Source organism: Crocodylus porosus, unplaced genomic scaffold (genome assembly GCF_001723895.1).
Source record: "Crocodylus porosus isolate Cpor-Errol unplaced genomic scaffold, CroPor_comp1, whole genome shotgun sequence".
Lineage (NCBI taxonomy): Eukaryota > Metazoa > Chordata > Crocodylia > Crocodylidae > Crocodylus > Crocodylus porosus.
Window position 1 is genome coordinate 4,054,901 of NW_017728886.1, and position 18,724 is coordinate 4,073,624.

Consider the following 18,724-nt stretch of genomic DNA (forward strand, 5'->3'; position numbering starts at 1 on the left):
CCCACAAGAAACTATTTTCTGGGGTTTTCAAAAATTATGCCAGTGTGGAAAAGCCCTTGAATGAGAAACACTTCTTACTTTAAACCAGCCCTGCAAAATAAACTATTTCTGGCTGGGTTCTCTATTGTTTCATGGTCCTCAAAGTGACTGATGTGGTACATAGAGTCAGCAAAGTAGCTGGATGCTCCTCACAGGGGATTGCCCTGGAGCGGGAGAGCTAGTGGCTAAACACGGTAGTTAACTCCCATGCCGCTCTTTGCAGCCACTGGAGCACAGAGGTAGGGCCTGAGTACAGAGCACTCTGGCTAATCTCTGAGGGTGGACAGCCCCTTGAAGGCCATGGATGCTGGGTGTGCTTTACAGCAGCCGCCAGGACCTAAATCATGAGGCTGGAACCAGCCCCTGCTGTACCTAGCAGATACTGGCTGCTGTTGAAGATCTGGGTTGTTTTTTCATTATTTTTAGAGTCTAATTTGGTAGGTGTGAAAACGCTTGCTTGGCAGCTCTTCCGAATGCAGAGTCCTCTACCCCGAAGCAAGTGCTGTGCGGGTGCCACCACCCAACACAATGTGCTAGGCTGGTTTCTAGGACCATGAAGTTAACTTTGTTTTCATGCCCCTTCGACTGTAGGTCTCTGTGCTGGGGTTGGCAGCAGAGATGTTAATTAGTGCTAGCGCTGTCAGTACACACCTAATTCAATTCATAGGTTACTGAACAACCATCACCTGGTAGCATGTCTCAGTCACTAGCCATTTGGGCTGCGTTTGAACCAGCTGTCTACAACTGGAGAGGTACACACATGTAGTGCCCGTGGCTGGAGAGAACTAGTCCTTTACCAAACGGTTAACATTATGGGGTTAAACAATTTAGTGTAATAAGATGTCAGAAAAAGCATGTGTGCTTTGAAGAGCGCATACACTTTTTCTCTGGGAAGAAATCACTCGGTATTAGTTGAAAGTATAATCTGTGTGGATTTTGTATTTATGGGATTGATGCCTGAGCACATCATTTATCTTCTTACTTCTGAGTTGATAAGTAATACATTCTAATATGAGATGTGCCTTCAAACGCTTAATCCTGTTTAACATTAAGGGTAGGAATTCTTTTGTCCAGCGTCTGATTATGCATGTTCTTTGTGCTGGCAGCGCTTCTCACAGAAAGTCTTAGATGCCTGTTTAATGTCACCAATGATTTAATGCAGGGCTGTGGAGATTCATGCCCAGTGTCCTTGGTGCTGAATGCAACTGCATGGCACTATTCTGGACCGTCCTGAGGTCTTTGTGCGCTCGGGGATGCTTGGGCTGTTTCTGTCCTCTGCCTGTCCAGAAGCAGTGCGGGTGGGTCAGGCTGCGTTTCTCCCTTGAGCTGGTCATACATTTTGGAAATGGACTGAACCGCGTTTCCTTTAGGGATAAGGAAAACTCTCTTCCTATCTCCTGGCAGGGGTTATTGTCTGTTCTTTTCATCAGCACTGAATCAGTTAATTTCATTTGTGTACCATTTCATTTCATTTCTTTTGTCTGCCTGAATCCGGGCGTTTGGTACCTATATCCCATCAGGCTTTTTACATGCTTAATGTTAGGCACATGCTTCATTGTCTGGCTGAATTACAGCCAAAAGGAAAACAAAAAGCCTGGTCTTGGCTCCTAAATTTCATCAATCTGTTAGTAAGAAACAAGGGGAAAAAGTATTATTCAGAAATCTTAGAGAAGGGAAGGTGGGAAGAACAACACTAAGATGACTTAGATACTTTTGTAGCTGAAAAAAAAAAGAAAAGAAATAGCCAGGCAACATTTTCTGCTTAGCCACCAGCTGTAACTCTACTGGCTTTAAAGACCCACTGAACTTGAACAGCTAGCATCTCTCTTGCATCAAGAAATGTCTTTTGCATTATGGTCCCTGATTCACAAGCTGTCCTTCCTGTGATATAAGGCAGCTTTAATTCATAACAGCTGGCTCTGGCCCCAGTGGAGAACTGGCATAGCAGAGCAGGATGGCATTTAACCCTCTGTGCCACACACAAGAGTTGCCTGGCATAAAAGCCACTGGCCATGTTGTTTTACATCTGTCCCCCATCCCCATGGGAATTCTCTGGCCAGATAACAACCCCCCTGCAACATGCTGGCGCTTCTCAGGGGAAGGAACTGGGGGTTGAGTACCCGCCTCCAACTCAGTAAAACTGCTGCTTATAAACCAGTGTAATTAAGAGCAGAATTTCAAGCCCTGTGAGTTCAGATGAACTGTAAGCAGGTTCTCTGTTTTAGTTACGGTGGATCCACGGGCCCCGCAGAGGACATATGACACGCACACAATGATGCTTGAGTCTTAATTTCCTATGGGCAACATATGTTATGGCGGATTGGGAGGTACTGCATCTGCTTCCTCAGCAGGGCTGTTTGAGACGAGATATCTGCTTAACTGCACCTGCTGTGAAAGGGCTAATATTAGAATAGAATCTGCCATCTTCCTTCCCGGTGAAGGCTCTTACTCTGCAAGTTGTCTAATGGAAATCAGTTGCACCACTGATTTCATATGGTAAATCCTATGTTCCCGTGTTTATTTGAACTGACTAAATTAACCTGACTTTAATACTGCCTTGGCAGAAATCGTCAGGGGTGTAGGTGTACATTGTCTCTTGTCCTTTCTTTCTTTTTCTTTCATTTTCTTTCTTTCTTTGCAAGCAGTGTGCATCCTTTGATGTACTGTTGCTGGATTTTCACTAGTTTTGTGATGTACAGCTTTCCTTTTCTCTAGCTTGGGGGTGGTTGTATTTAGCTGATAAAGTATATAGAACATCTTGATAAAATCAGCGGCATAGATGTGTTACTTAGTATTGTCACATGTGAGACCTCTGGATTGATGCCTCTCTTGGAGGTCTACTAGAAAAGTGCCTATTGATAGCAGCCTTGAAGATCCTTCAAGTACCCTTTGGCATCTGTGGAATATGGCCTCCATTAAGGGCTAGATTGATTTTTAAGTAAGTCAGACAAATTACTGGTGACATGAACAAGATTTTGCTTTGCCCTTTGAGTCCACAGGACTCTAAACATTAATTTAGGAATTCAGCATTAGACCTGAAAATGATGTTTAGGGACGTGCTTGATTCGTAAAATAAGTGCTGGGCCAGCTCATCATGCTTTAGACACTTGAGTGTTAGTTGACAAAAGGTGAGTACAGCCTGCTACCTGAGACTGCTCCCCAGTGCTGTTTAAATATAGAGGCATTAACACTGCCTCCAATTAAAGCTGCTAGCAGTCAGGAACTAATGGTGTTAGCAGAAACACATTTCTGAAAAATAGCTGTGGTATATTCGCAAACTACTGTCATTATTTTTTAAATGACTGACTGTCCCAATTAAGTGTATTTGGAGCCAAATGTCTCCCTGACCCAGTTCCACTGGTGACAGTGGGGGATAAATGACTGCTATAAAACCACACAACTTACAGCAGCCCTGGAACTGCTCTATGTGGTGCTGTGATCCTGGTAGGTGGCTGCTATCACCCAGATCTGAGGAGTTACAAAAGGATCTTGAAGGTACCTTTGTAGCCACATACTCCTCTCTCAAATCAGATGTACAGGACCCGAGAGTCACAGAATACGAGCCTCAAAGGTCATCAACGTCTGTACCTTGAGGAGGCCTCCATTCTCCCAAACGCTTCCAAGTCTTGGGCCTAATCTTTAATTGCAATGTAATCATGGTTGCACCTAATCAGGACTTTCAACATTTCAGCGCTATTCCCAGTTAAACCACTTCCAGGTGTTTGAAGGAAGCCCCAATCACAGTGGAGCCAGGGGGGATACTCATAGTAGGTATTTGTAGATCAGGTCCTGTATTAAAACTACTGTCCTGTTTTTCTATGATTTTTGAAAATCCCATAGTACCTTTTTTTATGAAAGGATTGCTGTTCTAGTGTCTTGGCTAATTTTTAATTTGGGAAAATTCCACACTGCCCGTAAAGTCCTCCAATTTAGTTTTCTACTTACTGTGAGATAGCAGTGACACATGAGACAGTTACAGTAGATTCAGATAAACTGTGGTAAATTCCCCCCTTTAAAATGTAGACTAGTTCATCTGTCTATCACCTAGACCACATCATTAGACAGCTGGGGTTGAGTTTGAACTTCAGTTGAGGCTTTAAGGGAGAGTCTCATTTCAACTAGCTTAGTATAAAGAAAGATGTACTGTCAGCTTCTCACCGATTACAATTATATTTTACAGTGAAACTTTGACATGAGGATTTCAAAGAATGCCATGGGCATGCCTAAGAGGTATGGTAGCTTACGGTTATCATACCTATTTTACAGCTTGGTAACATGAGGCACAGAGAGGTATGGTAACTTAGACAAAGTCAGACAGGATATCAGTGGGGAATTCTGCAGGGGAACGCCATATTCCCTTTCATTGAAAATTAGACATTGATTGGATATCTGTGAAGTATGTGTTGCAATTGTACAGTAAAAGGAAGGCAGAAGGTAGAAGGTGTATTGCCTTGCTACATTATACTGCTTATTTCTAGCACCTTTGTGCTGCTGACTAGGCCATTTTGAATTATCTTAACAGAACTGATGTATTGCATGTGTGTGTGTATATATGCATGTATATATGTGTGTGTGTGAACAAACATGAGCAGGAAACCTTTTATTTGGTTTATCTTCAATTCCCTGAATTCCTATGTTACTGGGAGTTAAGACTGGGACAAAATACAGGGAAAAATAATCTCAAATAATGTCCCCAAAGAGCAGAAATGGTCATTGTTAAAGTAGAAGTTGTATCCTTTTATTTGCAATTGTATTCCATTATTTCCCACACCTTGGATTATACAAAGCTGAAATACCATTAAAACAAATGACAGTGTCCAGTGGAGGCTCATATGAACTCTTACAATAATGATCTTATATATATGTGGGTATAGGCTGTAGGGTGTTGGTTTAAGGACATGGGCAGACAAGGTTCTTTGGGTAAATGCGATATCTTTTATATATCTATATATTTGAGTTGGTCTAATAAAAGATATCCCATTTACCCAAAAAACCTTATATATACATGGCATTTGGGTGAACTGTAGTTCTATACAGGGGCAGAGAACCAGAGGGAATGAATGCCACCTTCCAGATCACTAGCACCGCTTTCTACAGCTCCTAGCTTTTTCCATAGAGGATCCCAACCAAAGAGGGACCCGTCCTAGTCTGAGAGCAGTCTGGACTGCCCTGAAAGGTGCCATGGCTTCTCAAATATACATGAATGTGTTATTCCAGAAGAATCAGGGCTATTATCACAGCCGTTTTCCCTAGATGGGAATGAAATTCTGGTGATTTTCCATCGTCAGAACCTCATTAGGTTGTGTAACCGACTAATTGATAAACGCAGACCTGACAACTTGTGTAAGAAGAGAAGACAGGAGTTGACCTGGGACCTGCCAATCAATGTCACAACCGTCCCTGACCAGCCGCAAACTTTGACCTCTTGCAAGAATGATGTTGATTGTTTCAGATGCACAGAGAAAAATGGAACCTGGCCTAATTAGAACATCAATGTCAAGTTGCAAACCCGAACGGGACACCTGCACTATGGAAAAAAAAAATGGCTTCACATAGTGGAGCCCTGCTTCTGGGAACCAAGACACAGCATCACCGTGCAGAACACACAGTCTATGAAAAGATCCATGCAGGCCGGTACACGGCAACTTTAAATACATAGACTAGCAAATTACAACTTTTTAATACTAGGAAGAGAGGGAAATTAAAGGGCCTGAGGAGAAGGAAACAAGAGATGTGTTTCGTTGAGTTTTCAAGGGAGGCAGAATATTGGCAAGGTGGAAGAGATACAGGGAGGCTATTTCCCAGGGGTGAGTTGCAGAGGAGGATGCTCTTGCATTGAAAGCGTTAAGATAATGCTGAAAGGCAAAAAAGATGCTGATGTTTGGGGGCATCCTGAGAAGGAGGCTAGATAGGTAGGGATCAAGGGCTGCTCCAGGTAGAGAACCCTGCACCCCCACAGGGCACCAGGACCCCGGAGTATCAAGGGAGTTTTGGAGGGATCCTCCCTTTCCCCAGCCATTCTTCACCCCAGTGGAAAACTGCAGAGAAAACCCATGGAATATCCTGCCCTCTGCTCCTTGCCCTGGCAGGATCTAGCTCTTGGATACCATTCATCCTCAGCTCAGGCAAGCTCCCATTTATTTCAATTACTCATTTACATTTGCAGCTAATGCCCAGCACTCTTATCTCTAGGGAAACAGATATGCTGTTGGGGTTGGATTTATCCTGGCGAAATATATTTCAATTAACATTTAAACCTGTATCCCCGGTGTGGTTACAAAAGCACTCTAATGAATCATACTTTTAATAAGCTCTGTAACCTTTTAAAACTCACCAGGGTGGGAGGGAGGCATATGCACATGCCTGCAGATAATGTGCATGAAGGTGCATTCATTCACTTGGCATGGGTAGAAATCCTTACACCCTCTCCTATTCCTTTGTCCATTTACTTTGGACCCGGCAGCAGGCGCCACTCACTTACAACCGGCAATTCTAGCTCAGCCGCAGAAATAGACACAAACCTCCCCCAGCAAACCAGATCCGCTCGCTGATAGGAAGAACCCGGAGCTGTCTTGCTGCATTGCTACATGAATAAACTATGGAATGGGTAGGCTGAATGGATCTGCTTATCGAGTTTCCTAGGCAGCGCCCATCACAGCGTTTTGCTTCTTCCAGATAAAGTACTAGAGCAACCCTGGCTGAACTCAACAAGATACTCTAGTCTCATCTTAACAGCCAGGCCCACCAGCAGGGACCTTTCTGTACAGGAGGATGCTGGAGAAGGCTTCTGTGGCCCAGGTGAATTTAGAGCCCAGGAGCTGAAGCTGTGTTCTCTGGAGGTGTGAGATCTGTAATTATAAACTAGCTAATGAACTTGCGCTCCCTGGGAACCTGTGTCAGACTGAGTTATATTTAGCTGCAGGCGAGGAGATGCTCTCCAGTGCCTTCTCGATGCTAAAATCACACAGTGTGTGTAAGAGACAAAACGTCCTGCAGGGACAGCTTTAGTCACTGCCCGGGGTCCCCCATGTAAGGGCATGATAGAGCGCCGCTTGGACAAGTGTATGTATTGGTCTCCAGCCGGGTAGACTTAGGGACTCTGGACCAAACAGTGCGGGTGTCTACACATGCATTTGCTCCAAGATCAGTTTACTTGCGAGTAAACTACTCTCGAGTAAATGCTCCCAGGCAGGCGTCTACACATGCAGGGACATAGGAGTAGATTTGCTTATCCTAGCAGCAAACTGCTCCCACTTCCTGCAGCCCTGCTGCCACCAGGGGGAATTTGAGGCTCCCTCTGGGTACTAGCCCAGGGGCTGGCAGGGATCACTGTCTCTTGGCCATGGCTAGGACATTGCTCCCTGCCCCCAGGAGCTCCCAGCTGCAGCTGCCTGATTGGGGCACAGGACCTGGAAAGAGCTGCAGGGGAGGAGCAGATCCTAGCTCCCTGCCCAATCCATTGGTGGGCAGCTAGCAGCGAGCCTCCCAGCTCGGCAGGGATTTCCCACCCAGCTGGGGGCTCAAACTAGCTGCCCCACCAGTGGATGGAGCAGGGGGCTGGGACCTGCCCCACCTCTGCAGCTCTTTCCAAGCCCTGCACTGTGATCACCCAACTAGGATGCAGGGCTGGGACCTGCCCTTGACCAGGATAGGGATTTCCCAGCCCCCACTCCCCAGCTGCAATCTCGGAGCAGGAGGCTTGGAGCTCCCGGCTGCGGGGGCAAGGGGACATAGTCCCCGCCCAGGCTCCAGTGGTGCAGTCTACCCCGGCAGTGGTAGGGAGCAATATCCTGCTCCCTGGTGGCCGGCTGACTGGAAGCAGATTTGCTCCCTGTCAAGTGTCTACACGGGCACTACTGTGCTATAACTACTCTTGATTAAATTTGCTACTTGCATTTGCAGGTAGCAAATTTACTTGTGATTAGTGACGTTTACTGCTCAGTAAGCATGTGCATGTTAGACACACATGCGTACTGTGCAGTAAACCATGCTACTTCATAGTAAAGTATCTCCTGTAGACATGGCCTGAGAGTCAGGGCCACCTTGATTATTATACCTCATTTATCTGATCTCCCCCCATACAGAGGAGCATGCCTATTGACCTTCACTAGGCATCTAACGTCTTTGCCAATAAATCTGAAGAGAAGGAGACTTGAGTTCAGAGGTGAAATCCTGGATCCACTGAAGTCAATGGGGATGTTGTATTGATTTTAAGGGGCAAAATTTTCACTGCTGCTGTCTCTATTGTTAGTGTCCTCTGTGTCCTGGTCTAGTTGACACTGGATTTATTTGATTTTTGCGAGGTGCACTGCAAAGCTTCTCATAGGCTTTGGTTTAGGGGATAGATTGGGAAGACTGGAGGTGAAATGAGTGTAATTTTCAAAATATGGAAAAGTTACTTCAAAGGGGAAGGTGATTAACTGTTCTCTGTGTCCACTAGGGATAGGGCAAGAAGGAATGGTTTTAAACTGGAACAAGGGAGATTTCGGTTAAACTTTAGGGGAAAAAACACATTTTTAAATGTAAGGACAATGAAGTGTGGACACAGGATAATGTAGGGAGGCTGGACAATCTGTAGCACTGGAGGTTTTGGAGAATAGGTTAGACAAGTATTCATCAAGGCTGGTTTGGGAAGAGCTAATCTTACCTTGGGGATAGCAGATGGGCTGGATGACTTTCTGGGGTCCCTTTCAGTCCTACTATCCTGTGGGCACTTCTTTGTGATGGAGCAGTTAAGTGAGAGGCCTGATGTGAGGAGGGCTTTGTGTTGCAGAGAGGGAGTCTTGAGGTTTGGGTGCTTTAAAAGCTCATGCAAGAACCTCCGCCCTGGAGCAGATAAACTCAAATGCATATGGCAAAATAAATGCATAGGGAGAACTCACAGCCTTCTGGAGTCAATGGAAGTTTTCTGATTGATTTTGATGAGACCAGATGTTCCCCTGTGGGGCCTGAAGAAGGGTCAGGGAGCTTCTGGAGAAGTGGGAACTGCAGCTGGCCTGTGACTTTTCTAGGACTCTTCAGAAGCTCAGTCCTGCAGAGCTCCCAGGACAATTCTTGGCTGCTCCTGACCCAACCAGCACTGGGGAAGTTGGGAAGCTATGGGAAGGACTGTACATCCGGGATTCTCCTTGGGGAATCTCTGCACATGCCACAGGCCTTGTGCTGGCCCAAGATGAATGGTCGTTACTGTGCTCCGTGAGTTTCAAGTTCTGAAATAAATGCTCCCTGATGTTCACGTGCAGGCAAACATGACAGGAAGAGCTGCACCATTTCCTGGAGAATGCCAGGAATTGCAGAAGTAAGATCTGGCTGCAGAAGGGAGGAAGAGCTCTCCCGTGGTGTGATCCTGCCCTGGTGGAAGTTTTGTCATTGACCTAGGATGGGCTGCACCACACTTCCCATGGAGGTGTGCTGCAGGGATTTCTCTGTTTTATGGAGGTTTCTCCACTGCACAGCTGGATTGCTTCTGAGCCTCTGCAGCTGGCCAAACTTAGCCATGCAGGGTGAGATCTGGAGTACACAGTGGGCATGTCTACGTGTTCATTAATGTGCCTTAGATACTGCGCATGTAGTTTAGTACATGCTTAACAAAGTACTAACTAAATGCACAGTACCTAGAGTTACTGTGCAGTAGTGCCAGCACAGTTTAGTGACGCTTACTGCGCATTAGCTTAATAACACTGCGCAGTTGGCTATGAGTATGGTTTTTGCCGTGACACGCTATTGCGCAGTGTTATTAGGCTAATGCGCAGTAAGTGTCTCATGTAGACATGTCCACTGTAAGTGGCATTAAGTTCCACTTCTGTGCCTGGGAGGTAGGGGCCTAGAAAACCAAATGCAACTGTGAGAGTGGGCAAAGTAGACTATTGCCCTTAAGTGCTGCATCAGAAGTGTGTGGTAAAGCGAGGCAGTATTAGACAAACACTGCTAGCAGGGGCATTAAACCTCAGCCCTGTGATGTGTGCTGTATTAAAAGACACCAGAGATGAGTCTGAAGCAATGATGCTACACCAGGGGTTACCCTAGTGAGAGACACAAAGGTTATGCAGAAGATGTGTTGCAGCAGCACAGCGATGGGGCACCTGCTGGCTCCTCGTCTCAGTGAAGTCCACGAGGCTCCCCAGCCGGAGGCTTGCACAATGCGGCCCAGAGCATCTCAAGAGCAGGACATAGCTTGTGCATTGTTTTCCTCATTGGAGGAGCACTTGCTGCAGGGAGTAGCACCAGGACGGGCTCACCCTCTGCTCCCGGGAGGTAACCCCAGGTTGATAGGGGTCTCTCTTCATCTGCGACGCTCCGTTTTTCAGAAGGCCTCTCCCACTTCCCTTTGCCAAACTGAACAAAGGGAGACAGCAGCGCTCCCTCTGCTCTAGGACGGCGAGCAAGACAGGAGGTGATGTGTTTTGACAGCTGGCAAGCCCCCTCTATGATTATCATCTTTTTAGGGGATTAGGGTTGAAAGGCTCTTGGCTCTGTAAATATGCCATTTCTTTGTGGGGAGCATCTCAGGGCGTCACTGGCGTGAAAGGTGCCATAGAAAATAAAGCGGTGTGGGATTTCCAAATTGCACATGATTGTGCTGTAATTTGAAAGCGCTGCCAGTGGCTTTCGCAGCAATGGCAGCAGATGCCCCGCAGCAGCCTGGCTTTCTTGTTTTCACATCAGCGAAGGATACATCCCACATCGTTGGGGCAGTCCCCAGCGCACATCGAAGCATCCTTTCGCGTTGGAACGCGTGGAGATTTCATGCTTAAGAAGCAAGCTGGGGGCTGCCAGGCTTTCTGATGATTAGCAGCTGGCACTGCCTTGCACAAGACGTGGGTTTTCAAGAAGAGACAGGACTGAGCTATAATGAATAGTTTTGTTTCTTGGGTCCAAACGGTTAGCCAGGCCCCAGAGGGGTGGGGGGGGTGTTTCTGTCAGGAGGAAAAATAGATGCCACAAACCAGGTATATTCATGTAGCATCATGTTTCCAGTTCTGCTGAACATGGTAGAAACTAATGACAGCTGGGAGTTTCCTTGCTCGGAAATCCTGAGTTGGCCACTCCAGTGAGCCCCTGGCTCAAGAAACACTGTCTGTGCTTCCCCTTGAGCTCCCCCTCTTATTTTTTTCTCTTGGCTTTCCTCCCTATTACCTTCAAACCGATATTACAGCCCCTTCCTTTTGCAACTAGAGAAAAACCTCGGTCAAAATAGCTGAATTCTGTGTAATCCTTAGGCTGCCCCTCCATAGTTTGTGGCATAAAGGGGATCGTTGGCACTTTCTGTTGAGCCTGAAGGACAGTGCTTGGTGCACATATTCACTATAACAAGTGATTGCCCCTGGGTCCCCAAACCCTGCTGATCCCCATTTGCATCAAGGCTTGGGAAGAACACATATTCTACATTTTGGGGGAATTCTGCCATTTCAAATTTATTTCCCTTTCAAAATGGAATGAAACCAAAATGTTTGGAAACTTCCAGGGAAATGAAGTTAAAAAAAAAATCAACTTCATTTATGGTTGTTTGAGAGGTTGATTCCAGTAAACACCAACATGTTTCAATCCAGGTTTGACTTTCTACAAATAGTGTATCATGTAAAATGAACAAAATGGAACTGAAAAGTCAGTTCAAAACCAAATTGCTTCATTTCAAGGAGGCAGAAACTGAATGTTTTGGTCTGATCAGGACACTCATTTAGAAACCTGCCCCCCCCAAGCTTGTTGAACTTAATGCTTCTCTGCAAGGCACTTTGCTTGGGATGAATTGGCATTTTCTGATGGAAAAAATGTTCCTTACAAAGATTTCCACACAGCTCTAATTAGTGTTCTCCACCCTAATGATGTCGAAGCAAATCTGGGAGCAGACTGGGGGCACAGACAGGGTTCCCCCTTAGCTCTCTCTATTGTGGCCAAGGAGCACTCAGTGGAAAGTGCAGGACTGGAAACAAGCCTTAAAATGAGCTGAGGCAGGAAAGGGAATGGTGTAGAGACAGATCCTTTAACAGGTCGAAATGATCCTCTGAAACTACCACCGTGGATATAACCGTGGGCAGTGCATTAGCAATGCATAGAGTTATAATGATCTGGCCATGCAGTGCCATGGTATAGCATAGCATTTAACAGGCAAACAATCCTGCTCTGAACAGTTTGCAGTCTATAGTCATGACGGATAGGGAGGTCTCCTGTATGGCGGGGCAGAGACAGCAAGGCCATATGCCTTAGTCGTATGGGGCTCAGGGGTAAGCCAAGACTTCTGTTGCTCCCAAACAGGTCTACAGAGGAGTAGCCTGATTGTCAGCTTGCAAAAGTCCGTATAGGTCTCAGATTTGGCAGCAGGGAATGAAGATTTTGCTCCTTGCTAGAGCTGTGATCTGGCCAGTCCCCACAGAGGGGAGGACAGAACAACACCAATAAATTATTTGCACTGAAAAATATGAAGAGGAACAGAGTCAGGAGTTCAGGGAACAGTGGGGTATTCATCAGGATTTGAACTGTGTTCTGCTGGCCAAGGGCATGCACATTTACAAGCATGGCCCTGTTTGACCTTCCTGCTGGTGACTCATATGTGGGATGGAGAAGTAGCTCTGATATCTTGCAACAAAGAGAACGCGTTGGAGGATCACCGATGGGCCCAGCTGGTTTGCATAAAACAAGAACCAGAGCAAGGGTTCAACCCAAATGGCATCTGAACTGGAGCGCTTTGGACAAGCTGGGTAAGCCCCTCACTAAGCTATTTTCCTTTCTTTATGTCCCTGCACCTTCTGACCCAGGAAGACCAAAGTACCAATGAGCCATGAGCCTGGTTGCTTTCATGGTATGAAAAGTATGAACGAGGCTGGGAATCCTGTGCAAAGGATCCGATCAGTCCAGCATCCGAACTGGGGGGGCTTTATTTGTGCTGGCCTCCCACCTCCAAAGCGCTTGCTACTGAGAACCTAACAGAGAGGCAGAGGCGTTACCGCACAGAGCCGTGTCCGGCTCATCTCCCTCTCCCTTGCACAAGCATCACCCAGAGGTAAGCTGTGTTTATATGCAGCGCTAACAGAAACAGCGGCTTCCCACAGCAGGCAGGGTCCAGCAGAAGTCGCTGGAAGATGTTCCTGTGCTGCTGAGATGAGGGTCAGCTTCCCATTGAGCTGAGGCAGGCAAGCCCTTCACTACCCTGCAGCCTAGGGCAGGAGCTTCAGGCTTCAGCAGAGACGCAGCTTGAGCGCTACTCGTATGCGGGTCATGCCAGCAAAGGGCACAGGGCTTCGACTGCGACCTCACTGCAGATCGAAGGATGCTCAGAGGGCTTTTCTGGTGACTTAGTCCCTGGCTTCTTGAGATTAATAAGAGCAGGGTCAGGCAGGCCTTCTCTCTCCCCCATGCTGGCCCATCACACTCCTCTACTCTCATGGGGCAGCGTGCATGGCCCTGGAGACACTGGCTAATTCAAAACTGCATGGCTTTCCCATGCACATCACAGGGAAGTGACTGGACACCTGCAGAGACAGCTCCTCTGTTGCCCAGGAGGTGTATGGCTCTTCATTCACTCCAATGCGGAGCTTGGACCTGTGCTAAGATGCATGTGTCTGCTTGGAAAGCCAATTCCTTGTGACTGGGTAAGCCACAGATGGCTTGCAAGGGCTTTTGTCCTGAGTCTACATGACCAACTGCACCTACTTCAGGATAAAACTCCTCCTCTTCAAAGAGCTAGTGGTTGCTCTGACACGGGTGAGTGGGAATATACACCCCCCTCGCTCCCAGGAGGCATGAACTCGCATCTCTGTTCTAGCAGAGGATCTTAAACACTGGGTTATGGGGCAGGCATGGCTGTAAGCATCTTTCACCCCCTTCTGCTGAAGCTGCCCCGCTGGGTAACCAAGAAGGGAAGAGTTGTGAAAGAAGGGAAGAGTTGTGAGCAAAAAGGGGACCTGACTGCGGTGCAGGGAGGCGGGTGCTGCCCTGGCAGGCACGGAGCCCTGGATTCTGGTCCCAGCTCCTGCGGCTGCTAGTGTTTGCTTTACCCACTGACTATTTAATGCCAAAGCTTCCCTGGCGCCAGTGGAAATCTGGAGTGATGGCAGCATAAGTCAAAGGATTATCCTGGATTGCACTTTAGGCTCCAGCCCAATGGAGCTAAAATAGTGCCAGTAAGAGGGGGCACTGGCCTGCAGTGCACAGGGTGGTTGTTTATCACAACGGGTGAGCACGGCCATTCCCCCCTTGCGTGTCAGATGTGGACACAAGATAAGAGGTGTCATTGGAGAAATGGGAGTACAGGAGAGATGGGACAGTGGGGAGAGACGGCCGGTGACCCCCGAGGCAGGGGCGCTCTAGTGACAGAGGGCAGGGAGGTGCCACACATTGCACACACATGGGCTTTCTTTGTCAGAGGCCTTGAGATTTGCACTGCCCAGCCTGGCTGGCTCTTCTTTTCCTCTCTCTCAACACCAGGACCTGCCCCTTTCTGTTAGAGATTCTTGTCATGTCATTCCCTCCGTCTTTCCTGCGTGGAGAAGCTCTGCAGGGAGGGCTTCTGCTCCAAGACTTTCCAGGCAGAGCAGCCTGGGCATCGCCTCCTGCCCTGCAGAGAGGACGGGACATGGTGTGACACACTCTCCACCCTGTACTGGTTATGCCATTTTCCTAATAACTGTGATGTAAATGCAGCAAACAGCAGGGGAAGCAGCAGTTTCTCCCTCCCAGGGCAATACCCACTACTCTTGGCCACAGAGCCAGGCTCTCTCTTGCTTGATCTTCCAGTCCCATAAATTTCTTCCCCCCCGGTGCTCCCACTGAGAGCAAGATGGTGCTCTCAGCCCTGCCTGCCCCATGGCTGTCTGTTTGTGCTGCCCAGTACAATACTGTATCGGGGAAAGTACAGGCCATAAAGTCAACTCCAGAAACTATCAGTGATGTTATTTATGGGGGTCTTTTTTACAGCAGCCCTGGGAATGATTTATAACAGCCCTGACTTACGAGGAGAGGCTGAGGGAACTGGGTTTATTTAATTTGGAGAAAAGAAGACCAAGGGGGGCTTTAATAGCAGCCTTCAGCTCCCTGCAGGGGGATTGCAAAGAGGATGGAGCTGGACTGTTCTCAGTGGGGGCAGGTGGCAGGACAAGGAGCAGTGGGCTCAAGTTGCAGCAAGGGAGGTTTGGGTTGGATAATAGGAAAAATCTTCTCATTAGCAGGGTAGTAAAGCACTGGAAGGGGTCACCCAGAGAGGTGTTGGACTCCATCCTTGGAGGTGTTTAAGACCCGGCTAGACAGAGCCTTGCCTGGGATGATGTCGTTGGGGCTGGTCCTGCTTGGAGCAGAAGTTAGACTAGATGTGACTTCCTGAGGTCCCTTGCAACCCTCATTTTCTATGACTCTATGATTTATCTTGACCTAAACTAGCACTTTGATCTCTGAATGAAGGATCCTTCCCAGAGAAATGGAAAGACTCTACCGCTTTCTCTGCCACGCGCAATTAGAAAAGTGGCATCATCTTAAAAAGCACTAACAGCGCAAGCAAACCTTATGCTCCTTGCCCTATGCCTTGGCTCCACAATTCAAAGCTGTCCTGTGCTGTCAATGAGAGATCTGTTCGGCAGAGGGCAGCAATGAGTTTTATTGCTGAAATGAAATTGCTGGGCTGGTATCGCACCTGGAAACACAGCTGCAGAGACAGACAAGCCTCTCTGAGGAAAGCAAGCCAGGAATGGGATGCCCTGGTTGTCTGGAAGGCTCAAGCGTGTGGTGCTGCTAGGAGTAATCGCAGCTGGCACATTTGTGAATCTGAAACGTGAGATGGAGACGTGGTTTGACACCGCTTAGTATCTACGGTCATGGGAGTTTTAACACAACCGGTGCACTGGGCAGCCCAGAAAACTCAAATGCTCCCCTGATGTTGAGAACAGGTAGCAACACTTTGAGCTGACGCTGGCTTCTGGCCTCACCAGTGCACCTTAATCCTGACCATCACCAGAGCGTGTTTCATTTTCTCTGCTCGGTCTCTTTTGCCAGTCAGAGACCTCTGACATGGGCGCAAGGGGCAATTTTGTGTCCTAGAGGCCACCAAGAACCGGACTGCAATCAAACAGGTCACACAGAGATGACTGCTGCTCACTGCTGAGCGCTGGGGAGGGGAAAGCCAGTCCTCTGCAGCATGCACTGCACTGCACACCTGTGGGCCTGCCTGATCTTGTGGAGGCTGCAAGATGTTAAATTATCTCTGTGCTACCCCCCAGTATGGCAAAGCACTGTCCCCAACCCTGCCCAGATGTCACTGCATCCCTGCCTGTAGCAAATCAGACCTATGTGAGGCTTGAACTTGAGCTGTACTTAGAGTATGGTTGGGAGGCTGAGCAGCCTGAAACCATCCTATAGCTCATTGCTCTTCTTAGCTCCCTACCAGCACCAATACGGACCCAACCTGCCCAGATCCTCTCCGGGTATCAGGCCACTCCAGAGGAGCAATGTAGATTTATACCACTGAGGATCTGGGAGCTGGTTTTTAGGTTCAGTCATTGCAAGATGTCTGAACCTCATTCAGGAAGAGCATCTTGTGGTGGCTCAGACCTGTGGGGTGTGACCAAAAAGTCAAGCACTGGCTTGGAAAAGCGTTGATCTTTCATCTCCACCTCTGAGAAAATGCGGCAGCCCCAGGGAGGAAGGAGGGCATTGTGGGTGAAGCATAGGACTGGGGGTTAAGAGAGCTTCCTGACACAGATTCTCCCCAGGGCCCTGGGCCCATCTCTTGATCTCTTCTCAGCCCATAAGAGATGAAGGACACTTCCTTTCTGTCCTAGAGCTAACACGGGGTTGCCTTGTTTCCGCCTGGGCTGTTAGGTGCTCATGGAGCAGGCTGCATCATGCCAGTTGTGTGTGCTTCATTCCTCCCTGAAAGCCACGTCAAGCACCTTCGCTCCCTGGCGTGTTCTCCACGTCATCTTGTGTAGCCACAGCAGTTTGCTTATGGCCATGCTGCTACATGTCTGCAGGTACAATTCACTACCACACTGGGGCTGGACTCGGTTCCCCTGATCAGTAAGCCACGCAGTGGGCTGTGCCTGGGCCAGAGATCAGTGAACAGGGGAGAGTCTCCTTCTGGTAGCTCTTGCCCTCATCACTGGGAGCACACAGGGGATGTATGAGGCACTCTGCCGGCTGCTGCTACACCCACCAGCCCAGCCCAGAGTCTGAAAAAGGGTGATTAGGTAGGAAACCTGGAGGAGCCCTGAGTCCCCTTCTTTCATTCCCAGGCTCACTCAGCCCTCACTGGGTCTCTGACATGAAGCAGGGGAGGCCAGAAGCAACCAGGTGAGACCCAGGAACAAAAGCCAGCCCACCTTCACCCCTGGCAGGAGGATGTGCTGCCTCTTCCTGTGGCTGCCAGGATCTAAGACCCTCTCCCCTGGTTTGCCTGGATTTATGCGAAGAGCTTCCTTAATGTCTCCACCTCTGATGCTGTCTGTCACTACAACCTCTCCGAAGTGCTTAGTGCTGCCCTCAAATAGAGCAAAACCTCCTTCCCTTCGTTTGGCAGGACTCAACATACCAGCAGGCTCTGGAGAGGGGCCAAGCAGCAAGCAGGCATCACCCTGCCCCATCCGCCAGCCCTCTACAAAGGGGATCAGGTTGCAGCTCAAGCTTCATAACTCTCTCTCTAATTCAGCTTTGACATGCTTTCCTTAATAGTATTCAAGGGTGAAGTAGAAGGATAATGTGCATCCGCCTCATTGAAGAGCCTGGGTGGGAATGCATCCTCTGCAGGGCTGGGTCCATCTCTGGTAGTGGTGCATAGGCTGGCCCAAATTTTTCTGGTTAGTTATCTAGCTCAGTGGTCTCCAGAGTGGGGTGCATGCACCCCAGGGGGTGCGCAAGACGATCCACTGGGGTGCAGGAAGAAAATATTAGAACTTCTATTTCTATTTCTAGAAATATACATATATTGGGGGTGCATGCTCAAAATTTTTTTACTGATGGGGTGCACGATCAAAAAAGTTTGGAGACCATTGATTTAGCCAGACGGGGTCCCTGTGGTTACCTGCTGTGACCTCCTTTGCAGCCCAGACTGGAGGCCCTCCCCAAAATGATTCTTGTTTCGACTAGAGCAGACCTTTCAGAGACGCATCCAGTCCGGGTTGAAAATGGGCCCTGGACTGGGAATGGGCCACAGCCATTGAGAGGCAAGGAGCATTTGCAGCGATATCTTTTACCGGACAGTAGCAGCCGCCCCACCAAAATTCTTGCTTCTTGTACGTCTTCTGGACCGTCACGGCTCCAACCCCGTTGCCAACGTCAAGTTGTTCCACATTTACTCCTAACAACTTACCCCTTCTTGTCTGCTTTCATCCAGCTTCTGTTTCCAGCCCCATCTTCCTGTCCCAGGGGAACTAGGCAACCCCTGGCACAGGTGCCAGAGAGTGGCATGCAAAGGCATTTTGCTTGGCATGTGCACCTCAGGGTGGAGGGTGAGGAAGGGGTAGGGGTGGCACTGCCACAACAAAGGTCAGCCCCGCATGACTACCCTGCCATCTGCCTCTGGCACACCAACATCTTACACGTTGAGGTTGCGAGTGTTTTTGCCACTCTGTCCAAAAACTTTGCTGACACTTAAAAACAAGTGTCTGCACTCTAAAGCTCGCTAACTCATGCGAAGTGACCTCTGAGCATCCCAGAATTACACTTCTTCCGGTGAGGGTTCAATGTGGGCGGTGCCACCTAGCTC